Below are 17,034 nucleotides of genomic sequence, written 5' to 3' on the forward strand. Positions count from 1 at the left end.
CCATTATATGGGATGTCACCACTGCAGCCATAGCAATGCATCACAGGCTGTGGCCCGGGAGAGGATGAAGCAGTGTTGCTGGATCAGAAAGGCCAGGGAAGGTGAGTGTAAAGCTTGTATTACACAGGCCGATTGAGCAAGCAATTGTCGGGAGGGAAGCCTTCCCTCCCAGCAATCGCTTGCAAGCTACCGCAGGAGACCGCTGCTATTACATGCAGCAATCACTCTGTCCCCATACTGTCTAGTGGTTTGCCGGTGGCAGATTGCTATTAGACAGCACGATCTGCCACTGTCAAGCGCTGATTTTTAAGCATGCTTTAAGCATGCTTAAAAATCTAAATTGCCCGATTAATAAGCGTTTGCTCGTTCATCGGGCAATCGGTGGCAGTATTACACTGCAAAATGATCGCTAACAATCGATAAACCTTTTAACTGTAAACATATTTATTTGATAAATGCATAAACTAAGACAATGAATACAAATGACAGTGATGTATATGAAAAAAAAAAAAAATTTTGCACATTTTATCATGTTTTTCTATTTCATTTGTGGAAGTAGGAGAAGTGCTGCCCTCAATGAGGAATAGCAATGCAGAATGCTGGAATCTGACTTCTTCAGCTCTAGTGAATTAAAGGCTGAATAAAAGCCCATGTGACAGAGGCTAACCCAAACTGACCGGCTAAGTGTGTGGTTCACAGAAAAAAAGCAGGTCACTCCCTGGAACTTTGTGACACTAGATTTCTTTTTAATTATTCCATGCAGATCACACTAATCAATCCTGTCAGGGCAAAGGCTCTGCTGCTCCTCCTACTGAGTCTGGAGCTTCAAATCACATTACTTTACCTTTTCAACCATTAAACCCTCCGTTCACAGTGTCCAAAGGGCTCTGAACAGTTATTCTGCCAGATGGTCAATGGAATATTCTATTGCATGGAAAAAATATATATATCATATGCTGTTTGTACATCATAAATAGGTATAAGGATTCCTTATACTGGTAGATAATTGCGTATGTTTCCATTTAACGTACCATACGTTCAACCAATTTTACAAGTTGTAGGCTACTTCACGGATGATAAATAGTAACAAAAAGTCAATTAAGTTGTAATAACTGAATTAAGTTGTTTTTGTTTTTTCCTAATAAAAATAATTCTGTTTCTGGGAGGACAAGATGCAATGATTATTGTGTAGATATCTGTGAGGGTTTACCTTCCATTTTGGAAGTTGTCAATGCTATCATTGCTTTGCACAGAGGGTCTTCAAGATAGCACATTGCTGAACTTAACCCCTTTTCAGTCTAACTCTATACATCCTTGTTAGTGTCCAGCTCTAAACTTCTGAAGAGTATTTTTGTGTGCGTCAGGGTTCATTCACTTGGGCTCTTTTATGGGACTTTCTTCTTTTCAACTCCCAGTGTGTTACACCAATTAAAGAACGACGTGCTGCAAATGTAATGGGCCGAGCACTGATTGTTTTTGACAAGCAACAAAACACATAGATCCTCCCCTTTGATTAGGCCGTTGAAGGGGAGGCTCAGGCCGGTCAATTTACTGAATAGTTCATGAACTGTAATTCTGAGGGGCTCGTGTGAAAGAAAATGTCTCTTTTCTGTCTCTCTCTTTTTACTCTGTCTTCCTGAAAAGGAGAAACAAGCACCATCCATGAGGACGGAGGGCACTGATTGATTGACTTGTCACTTACAGATTAGATAGCAGCCACCTTACTACACAGTATACAATACAAAATGCAAGGGTAAAAATTGTAACCATACCAAATATAACAATCAAATATGATCGTCTAACCTGGGTTTGAATCATGAATATTGTTAATGTGGTTTTCTGTGACTTTAAAGTCTATGTACACCTTTGGGGCAATTCTTCTTTTCATGATTGCGTTTTATTCATGTTCAGTTAAAAATCATGTTTTCATTCAGTCTTTATTAAAAATGTTCAGCCATTTCTGAGATACGGGTACAAGGGTTAAGAATCAGTCTGCAAGCTGTAAGTTTCTATTTTTTCTTTATCCCGTCAGCTGATGGCCCATGTGTAGCTCTTAACTTTGATCTCCTGACGACATAAACACTTATTTCAGTTATATTGTTATCAGTTTAGTAAGGATTGAGATTTATATATGAATATGAGGCATCAGCTGATGGGATTCAAAGAAAACAGTAACTGACAGCTTGCAGACTGATTTTTAACCCTTGTATCTCAGAAACGGCTGAACATTTTTAATAAAGATCAACTGAAAAAAAGATCTTTAGTTCAAAATAAGTAAACTGCAATCATTAAAAAATGCCTCCAAAGGTGTACATAACCTTAAAAACTCATAGACTATCCTCCGGATAGGTCATCAATGTCTGATTGGTGGTGATCTGACTCTCTGCATCCCCACGATCATCTGTTTGGAAAGGCTGATGCAAACAGCCGATTAGTGTCAGTGCCAGTTGTCAGAACCCCACCAATCATATATGGATAACCTGTCCTGAGAATAGGCATCAGTAGAGAAAATAGATGGAGACAGCACGTCCTATTGGAAATTTATTCCAGATGCAATGTTTCGGCTGTAGAGCCTTTATCAAGCATGCTTTTTGAGTCCTGAGGATAGGTCATCAATATTTTACTCACAGAAAACCCATTTGAGTTATTCACATAAGCATTTTTTGAGTCCGTATGCTTTCTCATGCAGAAGTAATTGAAAAGTGGTATATTTTTGTATCAATGGAAAAAAATTCAAGGAAATACACTTTTTTCATATGGAAGTGCAGTGTAATTCTAAAATAAATCTGCTTATGACATAGTCACAATATACAGGAAAATATAAGAGCACAGATATTAGATATTTCCCCTTTAATCCATGAGAATGGTGCTGCTGTGTTCCACAACCATAAGGAAGTTACCTAGCTAACTACTAGTTAACATTAGTTGCCATTGCTACTATATTGCAACCAGATATATTCAAATCATTATTTTTTATACCTACTGTATGTGTTTTATAAATGGTAGTTGAGAGCTTTCTGTGTGCCATCTTGACAGAAGATTGGTGGAGTCACCCTTACTTTTGCTTTGTCTTGGTTGTTTGCAAGCTACATTTCTCTATGGGAAAATAAAGTTAATAATGTATGTACTACTTAACAATATTGCCTTCAATCCATTTAAACCCATTGATGTTAAAAGACATATTGAACAATGGCCCACTCAAAATGCTTATGTTCACTAAATGAGACGATGGCAATTGAAAAGTAGAGAAGAGGTGCTGGGCCTGAAATTGTTCTATTTACCCAGGCATGAACAAGTTGCAGCTGTGCCAAATGCTCCAGCCAGTATCTTGACTGGGAATATTTATGGGTATCTGAAGAATAAATGAGTGGCATGAGTGGGGGTAAGTACATAATCAAGGAATCTGTGCCTTATGTAACATCAGAGAATATGACTGGATCTTTCAACAGGTTGTGAGCATATAACATGGCTTGTAAAGAACAAGAGCAAGAGGAAACTAATTAAGGCAACGTAAAAAAAAGTAAAAATCTTTGTAAAGCTAGAAAGAGTGAAAGATTGAATGTTCTGATGTCAGAGAGGTGTAGTAGTATATCTGATACATCTTATATACTGTACATAAACATATTAACCTGAAATTCATTTATTTTACAACCTATTTACATGTCCCGGAAAAAGTTATAGTAAATACTTGCATTCTCTATGAAACAACAATTTTGAACAACTCTGTGGGGTACCATCCATCTGTCATTCCTCGTGGGAATAAATTGAATACATTGGCAACTGTTTCTTAAAATAAACAGTGCTGTAAGTGTAGTGCCATAGATAAAGGGTACTTTGGAGCCTGGACTTTTTGTGGACATTTGCCCCTCTTGGTGGTATGCCAAGCCATCAACTCACTACTTTGCTGCACTTTAAAGAGTTAAATTGCACAGTGATTTATGTCGTTGTTTGCACTTATACCGTTTTATACTGTTGAATTGCATTTGATATGATATATTCTGATCAAGATTCTGTTATAGCACTGTATTTGCACTGATGATGCACAGCCAGTTCACACTAAGAGACTTTGGGAATTTCTAGCCTATACACTGAGAGCCTAGAAATTTTCCACTGCTGTCATAATGGACTAAGCAGAGCTGAGTTTTGAAGGGGAAAGCTAGACACAGTGAACATCTGACCATCTGGTTTAGCTCTGTCTGGCTGTTGTTTATGATTGAAAATGGCTTAGTCATTTCTATTGACCTGTATTAACACACAATACAAGTCTATGGCAGCCTTGAACTGTAACATTGATTCTTTTAGGCTGTGATTGTCCAGCTTCACTCCTTCCACTAGAACATTCTAGATCAGTTAGAAACGGTATAAAAGTAGAGCAGTCAAAGCCCCTAGTTGTCTGCAGATAGGGACCAGTGTTTAATAGGAGAGACTCTGCCAAACTGCATGAGTGACCAGAAGATGCTGAGACAGGGATACTCTGCCACAGACCCTGGGTCCCTAGCCGTTTGTCCATGAAGCCCACTGGACGACTGAGCCACAGACCCTGGGACATTTTATCCAGCATAGGTTTGTTAGAACAATCCTTGTGTGAGGATTTAATTGGAGAGTGGAAGAATAATTTGAGCATAGCCTCTCTAACATCATCTAATAAGACCTATCCCTTTCTGATCTCTTTGCTACACCAACAAATACGCTTTAACTTGCTGTATGGTTTCCTCAGGAGAGGTAGGAAGATTCTAAAGGCAAGCAGTACAGCTAACAGCGCTTCTACATGAATCATCTGTTTCTGAAACATCTGTCTAGTCTCAAAGCCTTCTTCAAGCAAATTACTTATTTTTTCTAGAGTAGATGGGAGGTGACACATTGCCAGTTAGGGTTCATGCACACAAACTTATTTTCTTTAGGTGTCCATTACATTTTTTTTGCGGACCGTATGCATAACCATTCATTTCAATGGGTCCGCAAAAAAAACCGGAAGGTACTCCGTGTTCATTCCGTTTCCGTATGTCTGTATTTCCGTTCTGCAAAAAAATAGAACATGTCCTATTATTGTTCGCATTACGGACAAGGATAGTACTGTTCTATTAGGGGCCTGCTGTTTTCTGCGGACCGCAAAATACATACGGTCATGTGCATGAGGCCTTTAACTACAACCTGGTCAAAAAAGCCTAGCCAGAATTAAAATTTCACAGCATGCTCTTATATAACCAGAATACAAGTCAAAAGAGATCATGGGTTAAAATAGAAGACCAACTGAAATAACAAAGTGTTCAGCAATAGATTTTCCATAAAATCAAACACTGAAACAGACCAATCACCAATCGTGCATTTCAGGTCTGTATGGCGAAAGCAGTGACTACATATGCTATGTCTAAGGGTCATACACACCTGAAATCAATGATTGGTCACTGTCCTGTTTTTTATTTGATTTTATGAAAACCTAAAAGTCATTTTACATGGACCAATCATTAGGTCAAGTATCAGGAATAAACACTTGTAGAAATGCTTATTCACAATAATTCGCTCATGTAAAGGTGCCAGTGATCACCCAATGAATAAGCACTCATTCGTCAGATGATCATATCCAGAAACAATGATTCTCTGTGTGGGTTTAAGTGATTGTAATAGTGATCACTTTGCATGGCAAGACGACTTACTGTTATCTCACATATATACTGTATATTCTTATTATTATAGCCAAATTTACCACCCTAACTCCTCCCACAGTTTTTACACTACATAGACAGTAATATACCGAAATGTGCGGATTGTTCCCGATTGGTGTGCTATTACTTTGTGGAATGTTTCGCAGAATGGTTCACGAAATATCTGCATTTTTGTGGCAAAATTTGTCCCATAGGAATGAATGGCAGAATGTTCAAAACTAGAGTGGGAGCTGACAAAAGCTAGAGTGTGAGCGGAAAAATCAGGACATGATTTCTAAACTGCCTCCACTCCCTCCTTTTCAAGCCCACCTACACAAATCTTATATCAAAACGTTCAGCTATCCCTGCTGCCACTAAAAATGTCCACGGCTAAGCCATAGTTTTCACAATAAGACCATTTGTTTGCCCATTGACATTTATTGAAACTCCACTCTAGCCACCTCAAATTTGAAGGGCAATTTCTAAACTGCGACTGTGCCTTTATTTTACATTTAAGTTGGAGAGGCACCCAAGTGTCACGTCAAACCATTCGAAACCCATTACATCAGCGTGGTCTGCGTGCTAGATGACCTGCAAGGGTAGCTCACCACACCACCAGGCACAGGCATCATCATCTTCCCTGGGCCAGGGAGTATCTACGCTGGACGAGGGACCAGTGGGCCTTAGTGCTGTTCACTTATGAAAGTCAATTTACACTGAGCAGAAATGATGGCCGCCAATGATGTTGGAGATGTCAAAGAGAGCGCTACGCATCAGCCACTGTTGTCACCAGATGAGCCTTTGCTGGTGGTGGTGTTACAGTGTGGGCAGGTGTCTTGACAATACAGAACTGCCCTACACTTTGTGAATGATACAGTAACAAGCCCATACTAAATGATTAAAATCATTAATCCAGTCATTGTGCCTCTGCATAAACAACACAAGCCTAATTTCATCTTAATGGACAACAATGTGCCAGCTCATCGAGGTCACATTAGGGAACGGCTGCTGGAGATTGGGGTACCCTCAAATGGAGTGGCCTGCCCTTTCTCCAGACCTGAGTCCCACCTATGGGATCAGCTGAGTAAAATATAAGAAAAATCAATACTGCTCCCTGCCGCTTCCAGTGATGGTCCTCCCTGCCACTGACGTTATTTTCCTTGCTGTAGTAGTGACATTCCATACACCCAGGTCACTGCTGCAGCCCATCACTGGCCTCAGCAATACACATGACATTATTACTTCTGCGGACAGGACGAGAGCTCAGGATATGAAGGTGCAGGCAAGGAAAGTGGTGTGCTTTACACCATTCCATCTGACACTTGGTAATATGGTTGGTGATGTAAAGCTTGTATGCAACTGCTGTGCCATGGAAACCGATGCCATAAAGGTCCTGTTACACAGTTTTTGTGCTGATGTTAATGCCTGAGTAGGTTTAGCACTCTGCAGTTATTGAGTCAGCAAATTGCTAGCGACTTTTATGCACCTCAGCACTTGGTGACCTCACTCTGTAACTTTCAGGGGGCGTACTGGTCATACACCCTACAGGGAAACTTCCTATTGGGCCGATGCCGCCTGGGTTCCATTCACAGATGTCAGCCAGGTAAGTAATGATCTGATGCTCCCTGAGTTAATTAACACTGGGAGTGTCAAGAACCTATGTACCTGGCCGTCGCCTCCTGACTCCTGAATTCAATTGTATTGTCATCATGAGGCAACTGGAGAAGGAGGATGTAATGTAGAACCTGGCGCTTGCCAAAACAGAAAGGCAGCTCCTGGGGAGTTATTTTGTGCTGCCTGGTGGTATTTGGTTCTGGTAGGTCAGTATTTTGTGCCATAGTATGGTATTGCCCCATCTAAATTGTGTTGTCCTGCCTTCTTTAAATTTGGACCTGCCTACAACATAGGACCTTTTTTTTTTTCCAGGGCCTCTTTAAGTTCCCAGTCCACCCATTGTAACTTTATATGGTCTGCCAATTTGTGGTTGAGTTGCTGTGGTTCCTAAATGTTTCCATTTTGAAAAAATACAACTCACAGTTCATTGTGGAATATCTAGGAGGGAAACAATTTCACAAAATAATTTGGTGAAACAGTGGATTACTATTCGAGTACCATGTTGGAATTCAGTGAGCTTTTTCATAAACGTTTGTATGACTAGGTGATGGATTTTATACACCTATAGAAATTAGACTAAATTAAATAACTGAATTCAATAATTAAGAGGTGTGTCCCAATACTTCCATACAGTGTATCTGAATCCAGTTTTTACCACTGTTGATTGATACACATTAAAAAGGCCAAATATAAAATCGGTAATGACCTACTACACATAACACAATAGTAATTCATGCATTTATTAAATTACTAGTGAGCCATATATATTAAAATGGTTATTAACCTGGTTATTATGGGAACAAAGCCACTGTGAAAATGTAGGCATCACGTATTGGACATATCGAGAAAGAATGGTCACTGCTATTTTTTTACTTAGATGTTAGAAAGAAAAGGGTTTCCTATTACCTGTAAGCATTATAGCAATATTTTTTGCTGCACTGTGGTATTTGGTTCTGCTAGGGTGATAGTCTGTGCTGCACTATGGTATTGCTGGCCCCACCTACTTCTGTTGGCCCCACCTACTTCAGTTGGCCCCACCTACTTCTGTTGGCCCTGCCTACTTCTGTTGGCCTGCCTTCTGTCAAATTGGACCTGCCTACAACATGGGTCCAATTTTAGTTGTTTTTTTCCAGGGCATCTTTAAGTTCCCTGATCTCAGTACAGGAAGTGAATGCTGTTCTTAAAGTTCCCCCCCATTCAAAATGCCATGTTGCATACATTTGACCCCTTGCCTTGTCAGTAAATGCTATACATTGATATTCATTGTAGCAATGGAGTTATCAAACATAATATATTATTGCTGCTAGTGTTTGATTCCATTCTGTGTTGTGGTACAATGCCCACGGTTCTAACATCTGAGTGGTATCCCTGCTTTGCTGCCATTTATTGGCATGCTTACCCCAGGTCCATGGATCGTTTTTCTTGTTTCATTGCTTTTGTGTAGGGTGCCCTTATTTAAACCTTTATCTCTCAATGTCCACTCATCCTGCCATGTTTCTCAGTGGCATTGTCTCTCTTCCCTCTGGAGTTCATTAATCCTTTTCTTCTACCAGTGTGTCTCTTAGCTTTCTCTTTCCACCATTCGAACTCTCCCTCCTTCTCTATCTCCAACTCTTATTCTGTTCTCCCTCCCCTTCTCTACCAGGTTCAATAAAGATTACATCATGGACAAAGTATGCCCTGAGAATCAAAGCTGTCACAATTGGCGGCTATTTAACTGTAATGTTGCTGAAACACATCCCTCCCCATCCCACCCCCTGAAACCCTCCTTACCATTAAGGGTAGCATTATTTAGCTGGGGCAAATCTGATCAAAACTGTCGACCGCCAACTGCAGATTTTCTATGGCCTCAATAAAGGCCACCTTAACGATTTCCCTAATTAATGGATGACATCTTTGGCTGGTGGAGAGGCGATGTATTCTACTCTGCCTTATTCTTTGTTAGTCCACTAATTAACTTTCCTAGGTCACTCAGGTCTCCCAAACCTAAGACTGGAGAGGGCTATTGTGTGCAGCAGCCAACTTACTTTTCTGCCTGGGTAAAAGAAGGGATGATTATAGGCCGGGAAAAATAACTCTATTTAGTCTTTGTGACTGCACAGAATACATAGGTCTCCGCCTTAGAAAATAATTGAAACACCTTTTATACCAATATTTCTACACACAATAATACAAGCTAACAAATGCATCTAAGTTCAATGTATTTAACCAACTCTTTAGGAATGTGTAGTTCTACAAAGCGTGGAAGGCCACTGGATTTTACCACAGTCCTGGCACCTTGTATTGAAGCTAAGCATCCACACAAGACAGATCTGCATATATGATATGCTATTCTCATGCACACTCCTGGACTAAATAAAGGCACATGTAGTAAATGCTACTACAGAGCAATCTGCCATGGTGTGGTGCATTTGTGCTGTGCCATACTACATAGCTATTTTCCACTTCTAGTTAATAAATACCTTCTTATATAATAAAGTTCAATTGCACGACTCATGTTTTTTTTATTAATTTTTTTATTCTTAAGGGAAAAAATTCCGAATGCTTCTGTATGAGATTGGATTCAACTCAACCTCCCGTATTTCAAGTGGAGAGTACCATGCACCGATCCCCAGTGAAGACCAAAATGAAATATACAAAAAGTCCAGCACAGGAAGTTTCATGATAAAATCTAGGTCATAGTTTACTGAAAAATATTAAAATCATTGAGGCTATGATTAAGAACATTTGTTTGAAAACGCGTAAGCCAGTCTCTCATAAAGCAAGAAAATTGTATCATGGTACTTCCTGTGTTGGAATTTTTGTATACATACAGAGGTACAGTAGCACCCTAACGAGCATGGGCATGGGGAATACTATACCTTTGAATGTAAATGTATACAGAGGTTGTATAAAGCCATGAGTACTAACCGTGCATACTCAGTGGATGGAGAATTTTGTGAGCTGAAACCATATCCATAGCAAAGCTAACCAACAGATGAGGAACTGTTTCCACTGAAACAAGACACATTTATAAGAACTTTAAATTGAATCTGTCATCATGAAATGCAGTGCATTCTGCAGACAGCATGTTATAGAACAGGAGGAGCTGAGAAGATAAACATACATATAGTTTTGTGGGAGAAGAATCTCAACTCATTAGGAGTCATGTGGGCTGTCCTAGTCAGAGATTGACAGCATAAACTCTGCATAAACACTTATACAAAGAAGGCTGTCTGTCACTGATTGGACTGAGCACTGGACTCAGAGATTTTACATATAAAGCATATCTCTAATAAAATCTCACAGTTTGAATCTACATAAAACATTGAGAATATCTGCAAGTTCTGTAGATCTAAACTGCCTATAGTCTGCACCAGTGCCATCTTAAGAGCATTATAGGCCCCCGGGCAATACAGTGCACTGGGGCCCTGTCTACACAATCACGCACTAGAATAAAAATGCAAATTATCAATAAGGCGATATTTATTGGGCATTTCCTCTTGTGGATTTTCCCCAGCAGTAGGATCAGGTAATGATACCATTGGTATTTCTGCTGGAATTGGAGTGCATGTAGATGTGGATGCTACATCTGGAGGAGCAGAACTACTGGCTGACGTTGCACCTGGATTGAGCCAAGATGTTAGTTTTGGAAGTTTGCACATTTTCTCTTTCTCCTCTGCAGCCTTTTTCCTCTTCTGTGCTCCACTCAAAACATTACGTTTCATTTCTGCACTAAAGGTTATTTTCACCAACACGTAATAAACTTTATTTTTCCTCACCTTTTTTACACTTCCTCGAACGAGTGGCAACTCTAAGATTGCTATATAAGGGGGACACATAAGATATTACAGTCAAAACTTGAGGGGCACTAATAACTTAAAGTGGATGTAAACCCAAACATTTTTTTTTTTTGTGATGTCACAATGTAGAGTACCCAGGCAGTACACACGCCACTCCAACATTAATACCCACCAGCACCAGCAGTACCCACACCAGCATTACCCACCAGCACCAGAGTGTGTGTACATTTATATATATATCTATATTTATTTCGTTTTTTTAGTTGTATGATTAAAGTGGATGTAAACCCCCAAGTATGCAGTATAGCACCCTATAGTATACAGCACCACACAGTATGCAGTATAGCACCCTATAGTATACAGCACCACACAGTATGCAGTATAGCACCCTATAGTATACAGCACCACACAGTATGCAGTATAGCACCCTATAGTATACAGCACCACACAGTATGCAGTATAGCACCCTATAGTATACAGCACCACACAGTATGCAGTATAGCACCCTATAGTATACAGCACCACACAGTATGCAGTATAGCACCCTATAGTATACAGCACCACACAGTATGCAGTATAGCACCCTATAGTATACAGCACCACACAGTATGCAGTATAGCACCCTATAGTATACAGCACCACACAGTATGCAGTATAGCACCCTATAGTATACAGCACCACACAGTATGCAGTATAGCACCCTATAGTATACAGCACCACACAGTATGCAGTATAGCACCCTATAGTATACAGCACCACACAGTATGCAGTATAGCACCCTATAGTATACAGCACCACACAGTATGCAGTATAGCACCCTATAGTATACAGCACCACACAGTATGCAGTATAGCACCCTATAGTATACAGCACCACACAGTATGCAGTATAGCACCCTATAGTATACAGCACCACACAGTATGCAGTATAGCACCCTATAGTATACAGCACCACACAGTATGCAGTATAGCACCCTATAGTATACAGCACCACACAGTATGCAGTATAGCACCCTATAGTATACAGCACCACACAGTATGCAGTTTAGCACCCCACACTATACAGTACCCCACAGTATATAGTAGAGCAGTATAGACCCCCACACTATACAGCACCTCACTGTATACAGCACCCCAAACTATACACGATACAGCCCCCCACACTATACAGTACAGCACTCTACACTATACCGCACCCACAGTATACAGCCCCCCACACTATACAGTACAGCAGTATAGCACTCCCCCCACTATACAGCCCCCCCCCCCACACTATACAGGCCCCCCACACTATACAGGCCCCCCACACTATACAGCCCACCACACAGTATACAGGCCACCCCCCCCCCCCCCACACACAGTATACAGCCCACCACACAATATACAGCCCATTACACAATATATAGCCCACCACACAATATACAGCCCACCACACAGTATACAGGCCCCCACACAGTATACAGCCCCCCACACAGTACACAGCACCCCACTATACAGTAGTTTACAGTATATTAAAATAACAACCCCATGTCACCTTTTTCTGATGTAATCTTTACACAGAAAAGCTCCACAGTTAACTTCTGCAACACTCCTGATAGGACCTGTGATGACTTCATAGCCATGTGACCAGTAATTGCTAGGTTACTGGTCACATGGTAATGATGTCATTAAGGTCCTAGATCAAAACTCATTAAGGTCCTAGAATTAAGATCATTAACACAGTACGATCATGATGCCTGTGTAGCCGACAGCCTGACACCCGGGGCAGTAGCTAGCAGGGCTCAAGAGGCAGCTGCCTTGGGCCCCCCCAGGAGCAACTGGGCCCAGGGCAGCTGCCCCTTTTGCCCCTTGGTAAAGACGGCCCTGGCGGCAACGCTGCTAAATGACGGTTGGGAAGTTGGCTGGTGGGTTCACTGGGCAGGCGGGCCCCCAGGCAAGTGGGGCCCCCGGGCAACTGCCCAGCGTGCCCATTCGAAAAGGCGGCCCTGGTCTGCACTTTGAAGAAGGTCATGTGACCTAACAATTTAGCTAGATGTCATTCATATGAGCTCCCCAATGTACTCACAAAACATGTTTTTTACCTGACAGAGACGTCTGGGGGAGTTGCCAAGTAAATAAAAAACATAATTTTTTCACTTTCATTTAGGATAAACTGTGCAAAAAAGTATAAAAAAAAAAATTGTTTTAATTTCTCTTTTTTTTTTTTTTCATTTTTAGTTTTGTAAATCCACACTTAGAAGTATTAAAATAGGTTCTACATTTTGTTTCAGCTATTTTGATATAAATATATAACTTATGGTGATTAAGGCAGTATATACCGTGATCCCTCATTCACACAGTTAGGCCTCCTGCACACGACCGTTGTGTGCACCCGTGGCCGTTGTGCCGTTTTCCGTTTTTTTTCGCGGACCCATTGACTTTCAATGGGTCCGTGGAAAAAACGGAAAATGCACCGTTTTGCAGCCGCATCCGTGATCCGTGTTTCCTGGCCGTGAAAAAAATATGACCTGTCCTATTTTTTTCACGGCCAACGGTTCACGGACCCATTCAAGTCAATGGGTCCGTGAAAGAACACGGATGCACACAAGATTGGCATCCGTGTCCGTGATCCGTGGCCGTAGGTTAGTTTTTATACAGACGGATCCGAAGATCCGTCTGCATAAAAGCTTTTTCAAAGCTGAGTTTTCACTTTGTGAAAACTCAGAACCGACAGTATATTCTAACACAGAAGCGTTCCCATGGTGATGGGGACGCTTCTAGTTAGAATACACTACAAACTGTGTACAAGACTGCCCCCTGCTGCCTGGCAGCACCCGATCTCTTACAGGGGGCCGTGATCAGCACAATTAACCCCTTCAGGTGCGGCACCTGAAGGGGTTAATTGTGCTGATCACGGCCCCCTATAAGAGATCAGGGCTGCCAGGCAGCAGGGGGCAGACCCTCCCCCCCTCCCCAGTTTGAATATCATTGGTGGCCAGTGCGCCCCCCCCCCTCTATTGTAATAATAGGTTGGTGGCCAGTGCGCCCCCCCCCTCCCTCTATTGTAATAATTTGTTGGTGGCACAGTGTGCGCCCCCCATCGGCCCCCCCTCCCTCTATAGCATTAACAACATTGGTGGCCAGTGTGCGGCCTCCCATCTCCCCCCCCTCCCCATCATTGGTGGCAGCGGAGTTCCGATCGGAGTCCCAGTTTAATCGCTGGGGCTCCGATCGGTAACCATGGCAACCAGAACGCTACTACAGTCCTGGTTGCCATGGTTACTTAGCAATAGTACAATAGTAGAAGATTCATACTTACCGGCTGCTGCGATGTTCGTGTCCGGCCGGGAGCTCCACCTACTGGTAAGTGACAGGTCTGTGCGACGCATTGCTAAATGAACTGTCACTTCCCAGTAGGAGGAGCTCCCGGCCGGACACGAACATCGCAGCTCCCAGGTAAGTATGAATCTTTTAATATTGTACTATTGCTAGTAACCCGCTGCCACCAATGATCGGGGGGGGGGGGGAAGATGGGAGGCCGCATACTGGGAACCAATGTTGTTAATGCTATAGAGGGAGGGGGGGGGGCAATGGGGGGCGCACACTGTGCCACCAACGATTTATTACAATAGAGGGAGGAAGGGGGGGCGGGGGGGGGCACACTGTGCCACCAACGAATTATTACAATAGAGGGAGGAAGGGGGGGCGGGGGGGGGGGGGGCACCCTGTGCCACCAAGGAATTATTACAATAGAGGGAGGAAGGGGGGGGGGCCGCACTGGCCACCAATGATATTCAAACTGGGGAGGGGGGGGGTCTGCCCCCTGCTGCCTGGCAGCCCTGATCTCTTACAGGGGGATATGATAGTACAATTAACCCCTTTAGGTGCGGCACCTGAGGGGTTAATTGTGCTGATCACGGCCCCCTGTAAGAGATCGGATGCTGCTAGGCAGCAGGGGGCAGTCATGTACACAGTTTGTAGTATATTCTAACTAGAAGCGTCCCCATCACCATGGGAACGCCTCTGTGTTAGAATATACTGTCGGAAATGAGGTTTCACGATCTAACTCATATTCGACAGTATACTCTAACATAGAGGCGTTCCCATGGTGATGGGGACGCTTCAAGTTAAAATATACCATCGGATTGGAGAAAACTCCGATCCGATGGTATAAAAGGGACTCCAGACTTTACATTGAAAGTCAATGGGGACGGATCCGTTTGAAATGGCACCATATTGTGTCAACGTCAAACGGATCCGTCCCCATTGACTTGCATTGTAATTCAGGACGGATCCGTTTGGCTCCACACGGCCAGGCGGACACCAAAACGACTTTTTTTTCATGTCCGTGGATCCTCCAAAAATCAAGGAAGACCAACGGACGAAAACACGGTCACGGATCACGGAAAAACGGGACCCGTTTTTGCGGACCGCAAAAAAATACGTTCGTGTGCAGGAGGCCTTAGTGTTTGGTCAGTGATTTCCATCAGTGATTCTAAACCAAAACCAGGTGTGGGTCTAATACACAGAACAGGTGCAGATCTTTCCATTATACCATTATACCTTATCTATGTGTACGATTCACTCCTGGTGTTGGCTCACAATCACTGGTGGAAAACACTGATCAAGCACTGAAGTGTGAACTAACTAGGCCTAAGTATGTGTTGGGTTGGCAGTGTCCATTTTCTATTTAGCTTAATTACCTTCATTGTGTTTTTTTTTAGTTTAGCAAATCCACACTAAGAAGTATTTTAATGGGTTCCCCATTTTTTTCTCAGCTATTTTGATATAAGATATGTATAACTTAGGGTGATAGAGCCAGTATATAGGTATGGGTTGAGCTGGCAGTGTGCTTTTTCTTTTCAGCTTATTACCTTTGTTGTGTTTTTTTAAGTTATTATAAAAACCTCTGGTTACATTAAATGTATTTTAGTGACATTCAATTCCTCTATGAGCAAGAACCATTACATAGACAGTCCACTGACTTTGACAATAGCTAACTGTTTTTCGCAGCTTGATTTTCACCAAATTTGTATTGCACAGTCAACAAATCTCTCTGCTGTACCCATAGACTGTAATGGTATCTTTCGGCATATAGGTGGCCAATGTATGTCAGGATCCTGCAGCAACAACTATATTGAAAAGTGTTCATGATTTTGTGGAAGAATGGGGTGTCAGTTCTTCATACAGTCCTGATCGAAAGTTTAAGACCACTTGAAAAATGGCAAAAAATCATGTTTAGCATGGCTGGATCTTAACAAGGTTCCAAGTAGAGCTTCAACATGCAACAAGAAGAAATGGGAGTGAGACAAAACATTTTTTGAGCATTCAATTTAATGAAAATAACGAATAAACTGAAACAGGCTGTTTAAAATTTAGATCAGCTGAAAAACAGCCTGTTTCAGTTTCATCGTTATTTTCAATTAATTGAATGCTCAAAAAATATTTTGTCTCACTCTCATTTCTTCTTGTTGCATGTTGAAGCTCTACTTGGAACCTTGTTAAGATCCAGCCATGCTAAATATGATTTTTTGCCATTTTTCAAGTGGTCTTAAACTTTTGATCAGGACTGTATCATACACAAGAAAGGATATGGTTTACAGGAGGTACAGAGGAGTCCAGTTTCAGTCAATAACTCCTACTTTTGCAGGATTGCTTCACATTAAAGGGGTTTTCTGGGAGTTCAAAATTGATGAACTATCCTAAGGATAGGCTATCAATATCTGACCAGTGGAGGTCCTCAGAATAGGTCATCAATATGTAATCAGGCACCCCCACCAATCAGCTGTTTGAAGTGGCAGAAACGCTTCGATGAGAGCAACGGCCTCCTCCCAGCTTACCAAGCACAGCTGTAACTGGGAGCCGGCGACGCGCTTCCTCCTTGCTGTGGGTGAAACATCTGCCTCTGGCTGAATTCACCATTAACAACTAGGTGAATTCAGTGGCGTACCAAGGGGGGGGGGGCGGGGGGGCGGCCCGCCCGCCCCGGGTGCCACTCACAAGGGGGGTGCCATGACG

This window comes from Bufo bufo, chromosome 4, assembly GCF_905171765.1.
Source record: "Bufo bufo chromosome 4, aBufBuf1.1, whole genome shotgun sequence".
NCBI classification, from domain to species: Eukaryota; Metazoa; Chordata; class Amphibia; order Anura; family Bufonidae; genus Bufo; species Bufo bufo.